This window comes from Canis lupus, chromosome 36 (genome assembly GCF_003254725.2).
Source record: "Canis lupus dingo isolate Sandy chromosome 36, ASM325472v2, whole genome shotgun sequence".
Classification (NCBI taxonomy): Eukaryota; Metazoa; Chordata; class Mammalia; order Carnivora; family Canidae; genus Canis; species Canis lupus.
The window spans coordinates 18,447,522-18,461,609 of NC_064278.1; the positions used below are offsets into that span (position 1 = coordinate 18,447,522).

At 36.7% G+C, this 14,088-nt stretch overlaps 1 protein-coding gene and 1 long non-coding RNA gene across 13 annotated transcripts in view; one reads left to right on the forward strand and one right to left on the reverse strand.

Moving 5' to 3' along the window:
* OLA1 (Obg like ATPase 1) overlaps positions 1–14,088 on the reverse strand; it is a 163,931-nt gene that overhangs the window by 92,719 nt on the left and 57,124 nt on the right. The gene's annotated exons all lie outside the window — the stretch shown is intronic.
* LOC112668121 (uncharacterized) overlaps positions 1–14,088 on the forward strand; it is a 131,321-nt gene that overhangs the window by 15,348 nt on the left and 101,885 nt on the right. The gene's annotated exons all lie outside the window — the stretch shown is intronic.

Sequence of the window (14,088 nt, forward strand, 5' to 3'; positions counted from 1 at the left end):
TCTTTTGTTTTTTTGGTATAGTGGGTTTTTTTGTTTTTGTTTTTTTGCTTTGTGGTTACTATGAGGTTACATATAACAACTTAAATCTGTAACAGTATCTTAAGTTGATAAGAACATTTTACATCTTACTTCTTAATTATTGTAACCATAGTTACTTTTACTACTTTGTCTTTTAACCTTCATATTAACTTTATAAGTAATTAGTTCACTATCTTTGATATATATTTACCTTTCCAGTGAGATTAATTCTTTCATATTTTTTCTTGTTATTAATTAGAACCCTTTCTTTTCAGCTTAAAGAAGTCTCTTCAACATTTAAGACTAGTTTAGTGCTGAGCTTTAGCTTTGCTTGTCTAGAAATTCCTTTCTTTCTCCTTCAATTCTGAATGGTAACTTTGCTGAGCAGAGTATTCTTGGGTAGAAGATTTTTCTTTCAGCACTTTGAACATATCATGCTATTCACTATGGCCTGCGAAGTTTCTGCTGGAAGAATCTACTGATAGTTTTATGGGGGTTCCCTTGTATGTAAGGAGTTTTGTCTTGCTGATTTTAATAGTCTCTCCTCACCTTTAAGTTTTGACATGTTAGGGGCACCTGGGTGGCTCAGTCGGTTGAGCATACTTATTTCAGCCCAGGTCAAGATCTCAGGGTTGTGAGATCAAGCCCCAAGTTGCATGAAGCCTGCTTGGGATATTCTCTCCCTCTCCCTCTCCCCCTCCTCTTCCACACTCTCTCTCTCTCTCTCAAAAAGAAATAAACGGGATCCCTGGGTGGCTCAGCGATTTAGCGCCTGCCTTTGGCCCAGGGCATGATCCTGGAGTCCCGGGATCGAGTCCCGCATCAGACTCCCTGCTGCATGGAGCCTGCTTCTCCCTCTGCCTGTGTCTCTGCCTCTCTCTCTCTCTCTCTCTCTCTCTCTGTGTGTGTGTGTGTGTCTCATGAATAAATAAAAATCTTTTAAAAAAAAAACAGATTTTGATATTTTAATTATAATGTGTCTTGGTATGGGTCTCTTGGGTTCATCTTACTTGGAACATTCCAGAATTCCTAGATCTGAATGCCTTTACTTCTCCCACTTAGGAAAGTGTTCAGCCATCATTTTTTCAAATAAAATGTCTGTCCCTTTCCCAGTCTTTTCCTTCTGGAATCCCAATAACACAAATGTTAGTCCATTTGATTCTGTCCACCATGAGACCCTTAAGCTATCTTCACTTTATTTAAAACTTTATTAGGTAAATTACCTATCTCCATTTCATTAAGGTTTTTTCTGTGGTTTTATCTTATTTTTTCACTTGGAATATATTCCTCAGTTTCTTGATTTTGCTTTATTGTGTTGGTTTCTATACAGTAGATGAAAAAAGCACTTCTCCCAGTGTTGAAAAGGGAGCCTCATGTAGGAGGTGAATCAAAGAGCCCTAGCTCTTTGTTGTCTCTCAAACCTTTGTACTTTTCCAAGAAGCCTATTATATTTTTAATAGCTTCCAGAAGAATGATATGCCAAGGCCCGTCGGAGTCTCTAAGGGAAGGATCTCAGGACCTAGATTAAGGCTGTTTGGAAACTAGATTCTCAGGTAACAAATAGTGTTTAATGGTATGCACATACATACAGTCCTGTAAAACGGCAAGCATAAACCCCACTGGCCAAGTGATCTAGCAGTGTCCTTAGGCAGTAGTCAAAAAAATTGGGGTTTTAAATGAGTACATAAGTTCTTTTCTGGAGGCCACTGGTGAGCTAGAGCAAGGCAGAGGGAGAACATCAAAATGGCGTCCACAGCCTAAGTTCCTTGAAAACAGCTCTGTAGCTCACTAGATATGAGCCAATCCTGAAGCCAGCTCCTAGGCTAAAGCTCTAAGATAAGCAAAGATGCCTCCTTCACAGAAAGATTATGGTTGTATCTCAGTTTACTATCTACATAGTGCCCTGGGCATGGAAACCTGACAAGAACTGTTTTTCTAATTACCACAATCCTGTGGGATGCTGGAATACAAGACCCCTTGGCCAACAGCATCAGGGAATCAAGTGGCGTCCCCTGGGCAGCAGCAGCTGCAAACACCACAGTATCAGACATAAAAACAAGAGGACCAGTCATGTGTAACACTCCCCTCTAGGAGACACTGGTGATCTGGAGCATAACAGGAGAGTATGAAGATAGCACCTACTGTGAGGGCCCTGGAAACGCTTACAGTCTGCTCCTAGATGCTTACTTAATTAGAAACCTGCCCTTTAGGCTGCAGCCATGATAACCAGGCCTCCTTTACAGAAAGACCAAGCTCCTGGGTTGGTTGTCTCTTGCCGTGGCCTGGGAGTGGTAGCTATTTAACAAGTCTTTCTCCATTGGTTATGTCCTGGAGACCCACAAACATAAGCCCCACTGGCTGCCAGAACCATGTGATATACAGGTGTACCTTGGCAGCAACCACAAACAGAGTATCAAACAGGAGTATGAGCTCCTTTCTTGGTGACACCAATTTCGATAGTCCCATGGGACCAGAAACACAAACTCCCATGGCCTCCAGTGCCAGCAGTCAAGATGTAGCCCCTGGGCAGCAGCCGCAAAGTCTGAGGCACAAAACCTGTGTCTTCCTTCTGAGAGGCACTGGTACTCTGACATATGGCAAAGGGAGAGCATGAAGATGATGCCTGCCAGTCTGCATCTCTGAAGTGTTCCAGGAGGCTCCTAGATGTGTGTGTGTGAAATTAAATACCTGCCCCTCAGGCTGACACTAACAGAAGCTGGTAAGCCTCCTTAACTTTAAGTCTCAGTGATGTTAGCTGCCTCTGAGCTGGGCCCTACGGTGGTGGGTAAGTCTGAACCCACAGGCCCTTTAAGAGCTATCTCCCAGAGTGCTACAATCTTGTGGGTCTCAGGATACAAAAGCCTCATTGCTTTCCAAAGTTAGATGTTTTTAGCGGGGGAGCCAGTGGAGAGATGTCTCTCAGGTGCAGGTCCTAAAAGTTGGGGTCTCCCAATGTAGGGTTCAAACCCTTTGCTCCTTGGGGCAAGCTCCAGGTTCTAAGTTCCTTCCTGGTTGTGAGTCATTTTAGTAGGGGTGGGGTTTGTGACAAGATAGTTCCCATCCTCTGCTACCCACTTCAATGTGGTTTCCTTCTTATTTGCCCAATGCATAGCTGTCAGTCATCTAGGCTTTAGGTTGAAGAGGAAATTGTTCCATATGTAGCTGTAGACTCCGTGTGTCTGTGGGAGGGGGTTAGTTCAGGGTCCTTCTACATTGGCATGTTGAACTGGAACCGCATAATACATATATAGTACATACATAACTGATAAAGCACTTGTATGCAGGATATATAAAGAACTCTCAGCTCAAAATGAGGTAAGCAACGCAATTAAACATAAATATATAAAATCTGAACAGACACTCCACCAAAGAAGATAAATAAATGGCAAATAAGCACATGAAAAGATGTTCATCATTAATTATTTGGAAAATGCAAGTTGAAGCCATAATGAGAAACCTTCTAGAATGTCTAGTTTAAACAACTGATAATAATATCAAGTGCTGGAGAGGATATATAGTACCTGGTACTCACTTACTGCTGCTGAGAAATGAAAATGGTACAGCAGCTACTTTGGAAAATAGTATATAGCAGTATATCTTATAAAGGTAAACACACATTTACCATATACTTCTTCAATCCCACTTCTGAGTATTAAGAGAAACAAAAACATATGTTCACCAAAAACATGTACACAAATATTCATAAGAGTAAAACTGGAAACTTGAAATTCAAATGTCTATAGTAGAAGAAAAAAATCAATGAGTGAATAAGCAAATGGTGATATAGCCATACTTCTAAGGGCTACACAGCAATAAGAAGGAACAAAATATTAAAGCCTATAGTATCCAAAAACCTCAAAAACACTGTTAGGTATAAAAAAAAAAGTCAAGCACAAAAGACTATATATTACATGGTAATATATGAAATCCTAAAAATGACAAAACTATCATAGAAAACATTAGTGGTTGCAAGAGGCTTGTAAGGGTTGGGGGAGATCACCTGCAAAAGAATATGAAAAAACATTTTAGGATGATTAAAACATATTTATTGTGACGGTGAATATATAACTGTACACAATAAACAAAATTCATCAAACTGTATACTAAGAATGGGTGATTTTTTTTATATGTAATTTATACCTCACTAAAGGAAAACGCCATACGTAAAGAAACTGGATATAAAAAATTGTCTTTGATAAGGTTTCATACTTGGTTACTGAAGCTCAATACTATAGGGTCTTATGAAATTAACTAAGATTGAATTTCACCTATTTCAAAATCTCAATATGGGAGAAGAGCAGTTTACAATGATTTGCCATCAAATGATTTTCAAAATTATTCTGGTCTCAGGTTTCTAGAAATAAAAATGAAAGGTGATTTTTTAAAAAGTTTAGTAAAAATAGTAGAAGAAAAATTGTAAAATATATCAATTTAAAATACATGCTGTCACAAATATGGATGAAGAAAAAACAATTTGAGGGGAACAATTTCCTGTGGGGGACTAATTACTGTCTACTAGTAATTTAAGGACTTTCCTAGACTCAATCTCTATGATTTGGGTGCTCTTCTAAACCCCTTCTCATGTGACCCTGTGACTATGCAAAGAAGCTCTTGACAGAGTACTTGGGATATTAAAAGCTGACCATTTCACCATGGTAAGGCCTTGGACCTAAAGAGATAAAGTTTCTTATCACAAAAGGTGTTGGGGGGGGGGCGGGGGATTAAAACAAAGAAAACAAAGCATGTCTCTGCAAAAACTTTATTCTCAAAAGGATCCATTTTGTTTTAGATGTCAAACTCATCAATGTAAAATTTTGTTTTCAAAAGATTTCCTCAATGAAACAATTCATTTCTGTGCTATTTAGTTCACCGTATTTTTACAAGCACCAGGCTGAGCAAACCATGATTGAGAGAAGCCATCTTATGCACATTGCTGTTGTCCCACATCATTCAGAACAAACCTTTTTAGATCGTTAACTACCACAGGAGTGCTGATTACACAGGCACCAGCAATTTCCTAACCAATGACCACCTGAACAATGATGTGTTCAGCTTCTCAGACCCTGCAGCCTTTCAAAGGTGAATCATTTCACAGTTTGGAACTAGATCTCCATAGCAACTTCCCTTTGAGGGTTTTAGAATCACCATCCAGTAATTCTATGATCATCAAGCTCAACCATTCCCAATGGTTCTTTTCACAGCAGATGGAAAAGGAAGCCTTGAAATTTTACAGTCTATTTCAAGCAATTCATCTGGCAGCCTATTAGAATTCAAAATATTTCGACCTTCAATCACAAAGCATGTTATCTGAAGCTGTGGTGATCTCAAGTCAAGACAAGCAGACGTTTTAGTCTAATCATCCATGATGAGAAGAGACTGACAAAAACTCTTAATTCAACCACCATCAAAATGCTTATTTTAACTGCATGAAAGTCTTTCAACAGGCAATGAAAACACACCATGTACCATTTTATCACAACCTTCTGTTCAAGGAAAATATGAATTCTGAATATTGACATGGATCTCTGTGCTTCTTAGACTGCCTGGAACAAATATGTTTCTTAAAAGTCAGCACAAATCCAATTTAAGAGCACTATTTTTCTCCACTTGCAAAAGCCAAAAACCACAAGCAAATGGCAATGGACTTTTGATAAAGTTAGTCAGTTTAAGGACATCAAGTGTATCTATACCGCTTAAATTTTTTCAGGCACACTTTAACACTAATAATCAGAAAATATCATTTTCTCAGGATATTATCAAGAGGAAAAGACAGACCTTAAAAACTTAACTGACAAAAAGTCACGGACGTTTTCCTATTCAAGTAGTTCTCTAATGGTTTCAAAATACACTAACCCTCTTTCTTTAAAATATTGGACTTAACATTTAAAAAGCTGTTAACAAGTTCTTATCCAAATCCTTTTTACTTAAAAATTCAACTGTAATAATTTCACTAAATAATTTTCAGCATTTATTATATATGTAAACCACATACAGGCATTTATTTTAATATTACAGATGTTTAATGGAATATTAGAAGCTCTATGTAAAAATTTTAAATACTTCTTTCTAATTATTAACCAAAAGACAGTTCCCTATGAGGAACTAAACTAACTTTAAGAACAAACTAAACAGCAGCAGAACAAGACAACTACAGTCTGTGAATCATTAAATCAATTCAAAGCAGACGATTTTTTTAAATATCAGAACATAAAATATTAACTATTTTTGCATAGTTTCAAATATTAAATAGAACAAGGAGATATGAATGGTTACCTAAGTGGCCACCTAGAGTCTTCACATAGTTAATGATTGTTGAACTAAGTCGATTTTAATTTATGAATTAACTTATGAATGAACAAAGAAACACTATAAATAAACACCAGTTCCAAAGCCTCAGTGCTTTGGAAAAAGTGAGATGAAATTTATCTCACAAGCATGAAAAATTTTAATACACTTATTCTACTTCCTGAGGACAAAGAGACACATACACACACCTCACATAATCAAACTCTTATTACTTTCTGCATAAAACGTGCCAGCTCATTTGTCTTTATACAAGCCTATGAAATAAGTACATTTCAAATCAAATACATATACATATTTTTATTGTCTGTTTTATGGTTGGTTTAAATATCTAATCACAAAAAAAGAAGATAGCAAAATTATTTCATGTTGCATACTTAGCTCCCCAAAACTTATGCCAATTAGATAATCTGACTTCTAAAAACTAATGCAAGTTTTGAAAGGAAAAATAAGCAACCTAACAATTATTTCAATGACAAAATCATTAACTTTCCTTCTAAAGAGTATCTTTTCTTATTTTCAAAATTTCCACTTCCACTAGGAAGTACAGAAGAGTAGAATAAGGAAGATGTCATAACATTTTGCCTTACTTGCCTTCTTTTGGATTGGTTTAGTTTATGGTCTGAGCTATATAACTTAAAATTTAAGCAAGGATAATTAAGCAGACAACTATATATACACATATTCATGCATTTCCTATTTTTAACTATAAGTAGTTTACTCCTATTGGGGGAGGGGTCAGGAGAAGAACAACCAAGGGAATCAGAAAGACACTAATGAAATTCTCACTAACACCAAAAATTGTCAAAGTGCAATCTAATGAGTACAAGTTTGACAACAATGTGAAAAATTGCTGGCTATTAGTACCATACACTGAAGTTTAAATAAACAGAAACTTGTCAAAGCAGTTATGCATGAGCCTTATTTATTTATTTGAGAGAGAGCAAGAGCGTGGGAGGGGGAGCAGAGGATAAGGGAGAGAAAGTCTTAAGCAGACTCAGCACTGAATGGGGAGCCCAATGTGGGGCTCCATCCCAGGACTCTGAGATTAGAACCTGAACCAAAACCAAGAGTCAGCACTTAACCGCCTGTGCTACATAGGCACTCCTATGCATGAGCATTATATCATGATATCTGAGTTCAGGTAACTATTCCAAATTTCATGTCCATATGCTGGATATCCAAATATACATCTTTGTTGGCCAACAAGGCTCTTTCAAGGGAACTTTATCTTAACTTAGAAATACTTAAAATTCTTCACTATCAATAATTATAGAGCCTTTAAATATCTTTGCTCAATTATCTGTCAGACAGAGGCTCATACAGGATGGCCTGATAATATATGAAGGTTATATAGAATTTATAGACTTTTCTAGTGGTGGTAACAACACTATAATAAACTTCCTAAAACTATATGCCCTTAGAATACAAAGGAGATTCACCTACTAATTCTGAGTTATCATGAATTTCATCATTTGTCTTAACTTTCCATTTGGCTATAACTTTTTAAGAACAGAAATATTATGTATTTTACTAATTTAACCCTTAGAGTTCTATATATGATATCGTATATACTTAATAAATGTTTGCTATCAATTATTAGATAGTATGATGACTATAACTTAAAAACTCCATATTCCTAAACATTCTAGACTGGTAACTAAACTTACTTTTCATTTGCCAGTCATATAATGAGAACCAGAAATTGAAAAAGAGTAACTTACTGAGAAACCTTAATGAAAGAGAAAATATCTTGATATATCTTTATTTTTTACTTTTACCCCCCCCCCCCCCAGTTTTACAACAAACTGCTCCTAATAATAATCTAAAGCACAACTGAGTTTCGCAGCCTAGGGTAACCATAAGTTTATTTTATAACATAAAGTCAAGCAACATACTATAAGTGAAGCTCACTAAAAACACTTACTAGCTAATTAACAATAGAAGAAACATTTCTCTCAAATGAAGAAAAAAATCTGAAGATGCCATAATAAAATACAGTTTGTTAGGCTAAATATAGTATTAAAGTTATGTGGAAAACAAGTTTACATCCAGTGTAACACTAAGAACAACTATAAAACTTGCATCCATTTTTATTTTTATCAATAGCTATGCCTTCATTTTGACTACAAAATACTGGGAACATGTGACTAAAGCCAGACCCTCTTAGCTTTAAGTCCAGCATCAGAAATCCAGCCATATAATCAGAGTGTGTGTGTATGTGTGTGTATGTGTGTGCGCTCTACTTCCTCAATCAATATAGCAGAAGTATAGTTACCACAGTACTTGTACTTGACCTCTGACGGGGCAGCAATCTAAAGGTAAACTCCTTCAGCAAATGTGTTATTCTTCAGATAAGACAGCAGGATGCAGTATAATGGCCAAAACCTCTTTCATAAAGACAGTCATACTGCTTCAATAATCTAAGTCTCTCCCACTCCATGCACAGAAAACTTCGGGAAGACCATTTTCTATTAGACTATCTAGCCCTATCAGATTATCAAAGTATGAAATTGCAAGTTATACTGGATTTTTGGCATACATAATTTGATCCTGCCATTCTGGGAAAAGATACAAATCTAAAATAGTACAAGTATTTAAGAGGTGTTCATAATAAGTGCCAAAACTTTAAACAAGTTTACAAATGCTTACAGTATGTTTTGGTTAAGGAGATAACTTACTAACAAGTAACAAAAACTTTTAATATGTATACACCCTTTGACTCAGTAATTTCTACTTTCAGGAATTTATGGGGGGGAGGAGAATCTGGCAAGTAGACAATAGTGCACAGAAGGTCTGTATGAGGTCTGTAGCATCACTCACTCATTCAACATATATTGAGGAGCACCCATGTGTCTGCTATCATGAAACTTACATGCTACAGGGACAAGTGAATATTAAACAAGTAAATAGATAACTGGCTAATATTCAAAATGGAAAAAAAAAAAGCATTTGGCAACAAGAAGGGCATCAGTGACCTAGACAAGAGCATTCTTAAATGCTCTTTTGGAGGGCAGCCCCAGTGGCGCAGCAGTTTAGCGCCGCCTGCAGCCCAGGGTGTGATCCTGGAGACCCAGGATTGAGTCCCACATCGGGCTTCCTGCATGGAGCCTGCTTCTCCCTCTGCCTGTGTCTCTGCCTCTCTCTTCGCTCTCTCTGAATAAATAAATAAATAAATCTTAAAAAAAAAAAATGCTCTTTTGGAGGCAACCCCTCCCCCCTTGAGTAGGTTTAAAAAAAAAAAAGGAATGTGAAGAAATACAGTATAAACAAAATCTTTTCAGTTTCATTGTGAAGGAGAATAGAGAAATGCAGTACTGGACATTATACCATGTTTATATTGTCAAGAAACATACCCATAGAGGGGAAACATGATCCAGAAAAAGAGAAGGTATAACAGCAGGATCATGGTCCTACATGAGTGAGCGGGAAGCAGATTTTATGTGCAAGTAGAACGGTGGGCTGTGGCAAAGACAACTCATCTGTTATAAGAAGAAGAAACATACAGTATACCATACAGGTGGAGGTAGGATTACAGAACTCAAAATCACAAGGCCCCGCTCTGCCTCAGGGCCCTTGCATTTGCTGTTGCATCTACACCCAAATATTTACATGATTTGATTCCTTACCTCCATCAGTTTTTAACTCAAATGTCAATTTTTCAGGAATGCCTCCTTTGTAGTGTTTAAAATTGCAAACTGCATTCAATACTACTATCCTCTTTCCCTACATTATTTTTCTTGGTATTTATTACCATCAAACATATAATATATTCTACTTTTTCAACAGTCTGTTTAATGTTATCTTTAGAGGTTTATTATAAACAATTAAGAAACTCTGACATCTCTTTAATAACATGGGACACTACTTTAACAAAAAAGATAAGAAAAGGTCCATTTTTGCTAATGTCTGTATATAAGTTACTTCCAGAAAAATCATGCTTATTTCATTCTCATCAGTTGTGAGGGAGAAATTGCCTATAATGCAATAGGCACATCAAGATTCCAAGTTGGCAGAAAGTAGGCCACTGGCATCACAATAAACTGGCCAATGAATGGTAAAGTCAGACTGGATAATCCAACCACCACCTGTGCAACCAGGAGAATCTAGTCTCTCAAGAGTTTTTTCACATATTCAGGATTTATTCACTATGGCAGAGAAAACAGAGGAGGAAAAGATGAGGCACATGATCTTGGTATGAGAAGAAAAGAATCCTAACCTGAATATGTGATTATATCACATACCATTAATGATCATTCTCTCTCCATACTACCTGTTGAGAATACCAAATGGCTATCATATCTCTCTATTTAATGATAACTACTTTGTTCTCATAGATGTAGAGACAAAAGAACTCATGGCACTATAATGTAGAAGAGGACAAAAAAGAGGCAGTAGTGATGGGGATGGCTTTCACCTGGATACTACCACTTACAAGCTGAATGATACTAGGCAAGCCAAAATCTGCAGTTTAGGTTCCTCATTTGTAAAATATAGATAATAGTGGTACTTTCCTCTTAGTACTGTTCTAAAGATTAAACATAATTCACGTAAAAGGCCTACCACAGTCCTAACCCCAAATGGAGCAATAAAAATGATACTCAGTAAATCTTCTTCCCATTAATACCGCCAGAAATGTTTGGGTCCCCAGAGACTAAACTTAACTTAAATTTCCAGATCAAGATGACCAAGAGAAAAAATGGGGCATTTGGAGAAGGATACAGATATATTCTGTGATCCCATTTTTTCCCTCTTTTATTCCCAACTAGCAGGCTATACTCTGTGCAGCTAAAGAAAGAAATTCCAGCCTGGTTCCATGAAGACTAGTCAGCTAACCATAGCTATGAAAGCAGAAAAATTCAAGTACCCAAAGATCGCCTGGTGGGCATTCAGGTTGCTATCTACCAAATTAAATTTAGCCTTCAAAAATGGGTATTTTCCCCTTGCCCTTTGAGTGTAGGCTAGACCTGACTTGCTTCCAAAGAAAAGGAAAACTGTGAAAATGAAAAAATAAATTTACAGTTATTCTCTTGTAACTTTATAGTGGAGAAAACTGATAAACAGTATCTTCACCAAGTGATCAAGGTTTATATCATCACTGATAAAAATGTAGACACCATGTACTCCTGGCAATGATACGAAGGGCACTCCACCTGTGTGGTATTCTTTCCAAAACTGACAACTCCAATCTAATCATGGGGAAAACATCAAATCAACCCAGTCTGAGGGACTTACTACAAAATACTTCAACAGCGAAAACCATCAAGGTCACGAAAAAGAAGGAAAGACTGAGAAGCTATTAGAAGAGACCAGAAAAGTCAAAGGAAACATGGCAAGTAGATATAATATGGTACCTTGAATTGGATCCTGGAACAACAACAACAAAAAAAAAGGAGTTAGTGGATAAACTGGTGAAATCCAAATAGTCAAATAGTCTGAAGTTTAGTGAACAGTAATATACCAATGCTGGTTTCCTAGTTCTGACAAATGTAGCATGGTAAAATGATAAGGGAAAACAAACTGAGTGAGTGAGGGATATATGAGAACTCTCAGTGCTATCTCTGAAACTTTCTGTAAATCTAAAATTATTCCAGGGATGCTTGGCTGGCTCCGTCAGTTGAGTGTCCAACTCTACGTTTCAATCAGGTCAGGATCTTATGATCATGAGGTCAAGCCCCGTATGGAACTCCAAGCTGGGTGTGGAGCTTATTTAAGACCCTCTCTCTCTCTCCCCCTCCCTCTGCTCTTCTTTCCACTCATGCATGCATTCTCTCACTCTCTTTCTCTCTTAAATAAATACATCTTTTTTTAAAAAAATTCTTAATAAAGAAACAGTCAGAAAATATAACAGAAGGGACGACTACACTTTCAATACCAGCAACAACAGAGAAAAGATAAAGTATCTGAAATAAGCTTTACAAGAAATGTGTAAAACCAACACAAAGGGGATCTTTAATGCATTTCTAAACATTTCAAAAGTAGACTTAAACAAGTAAAAGAATGTACCATGTTTTTAAATGTAAGGAATGTAAATTCATGTTAATTAACTATAAATGTAATGCCATTATTATAATTCCAACAAGATTTCCTTTTCTGGGATGAGGAGAGCTGATTAATAAGTTCATAGAGAAAGAATAAACAATCAAGACTAACCAGAAGCACTCTTAAACAAAGGGAGCAGCCCTATCAGATATTACAATATATATGATGTCTACAAAAGTGTCATATTAGCAAATGAAGAAACTGGCCCTGATGAAATAGACTAAGAAGATTCAAAGTAGGCCCAAACATTTAGAGGAATCTAGTATATGATGAAGGTGGCTTCTCAAATAAGTAAAAGATAGACTTTACGATAAATATTATTTGACAACCAAAGAGCCTTTCTCAAGTAAAAATTAAGAACCCATTCCTGATAGTACATACAAAGATAAACTCTAAATGAGTTAGAGATTTAAATATAAAGAATGAAATCATAAATGTACAGAAAGAAAATACAAGCAAACTATTTTATAACCTTGAACTGGGAAGACCTTTTTGGTAACAATTTATTTCAACTACCAAAAAATTAAAAAAAAAAACTGTATAGCAAAACATGTATCATAAACAAAGACAAAGAATTCTTAGGGACATCTGCGTGGCTCAGTCAGTTAAGTGTCTGCCTTTGGCTCAGGTCATGATCTAGGTCATGATCCCAGGATCCTGGGATTAAGCCCCATGGCGGGCTCCCTGCTCAGCAGGGAGTCTGCTTCTCCCTCTCCCTCTCCCTCTCGCCACCCTCCCTTGCTCATGCTCTTTCTCTCGAATAAATAAAATCTTAAAAAAAAAAAAAAGAATTATTAGTTGTTGAGGGAAATAAAATGAAAGTACAACCCAATAGGAAAATGCGCCAGCAATATAAATAGGCAATGCATAGAAAAATATAAACAGCTATTAGACATATATAAAGATGCTGAATCTCACTAATAATGAGAAAGGCAAACTAAAACTACACTTGCATACCAATTCTTCTAATGGCCTGCAAAAAATCTGTAAGTTGAACACATATTCTGTGAGCAAGTTTATGGAGAAGTATTTTCATACACTGCTAGTGGCAGTACAAAAATTATAAACCCTAGGAAGGAAATGTGACAGTATCTGCCATAATTATCAATGAATGTGTTTTCCCTTTAGCCCAACAAGCCCACTTCTGGGAATTTATCTCTCATAAACTTAAATGTATATGAAATGACATATGCACTACATTATCAATTGTGGCACTGTAATATAATCAGAGCAAAAAACTGGAAGTAACCGAAGTATTCAGCAATACTGAACGTTCTGAAGAAACAATGATTGAACCACACAATGAAATACAATGCATCTATAAAGAAAAATGAAGGGGGATCCCTGGGTGGCTCAGCGGTTTGGCGCCTGCCTTTGGCCCGGGGCGCGATCCTGGAGTCCCGGGATCAAGTCCCGCGTCAGGCTCCTGGCATGGAGCCTGCTTCTCCCTCTACCTGTGTCCCACCCCCCCTTCTCTCTCTCTCTCTCTCTCTCTATCATGAATAAATAAATAAAACATTTTAAAAAAATGAAAATAATCGCTATGCACTGATATGGAGAGCTCTCCAGGATACTTTAAATACCAAAGAGTAAGGTTCATGTGCATGGTAGGCTTTTTGTTTAGGAAAGGGGAAGAAAAAATATTTAACTGTACTTGCTTATGATTATATAAAGAAACTGTAGAAGGATAAAGAAAACTAGCAAAAGTAAATACTAGGGTTTTAA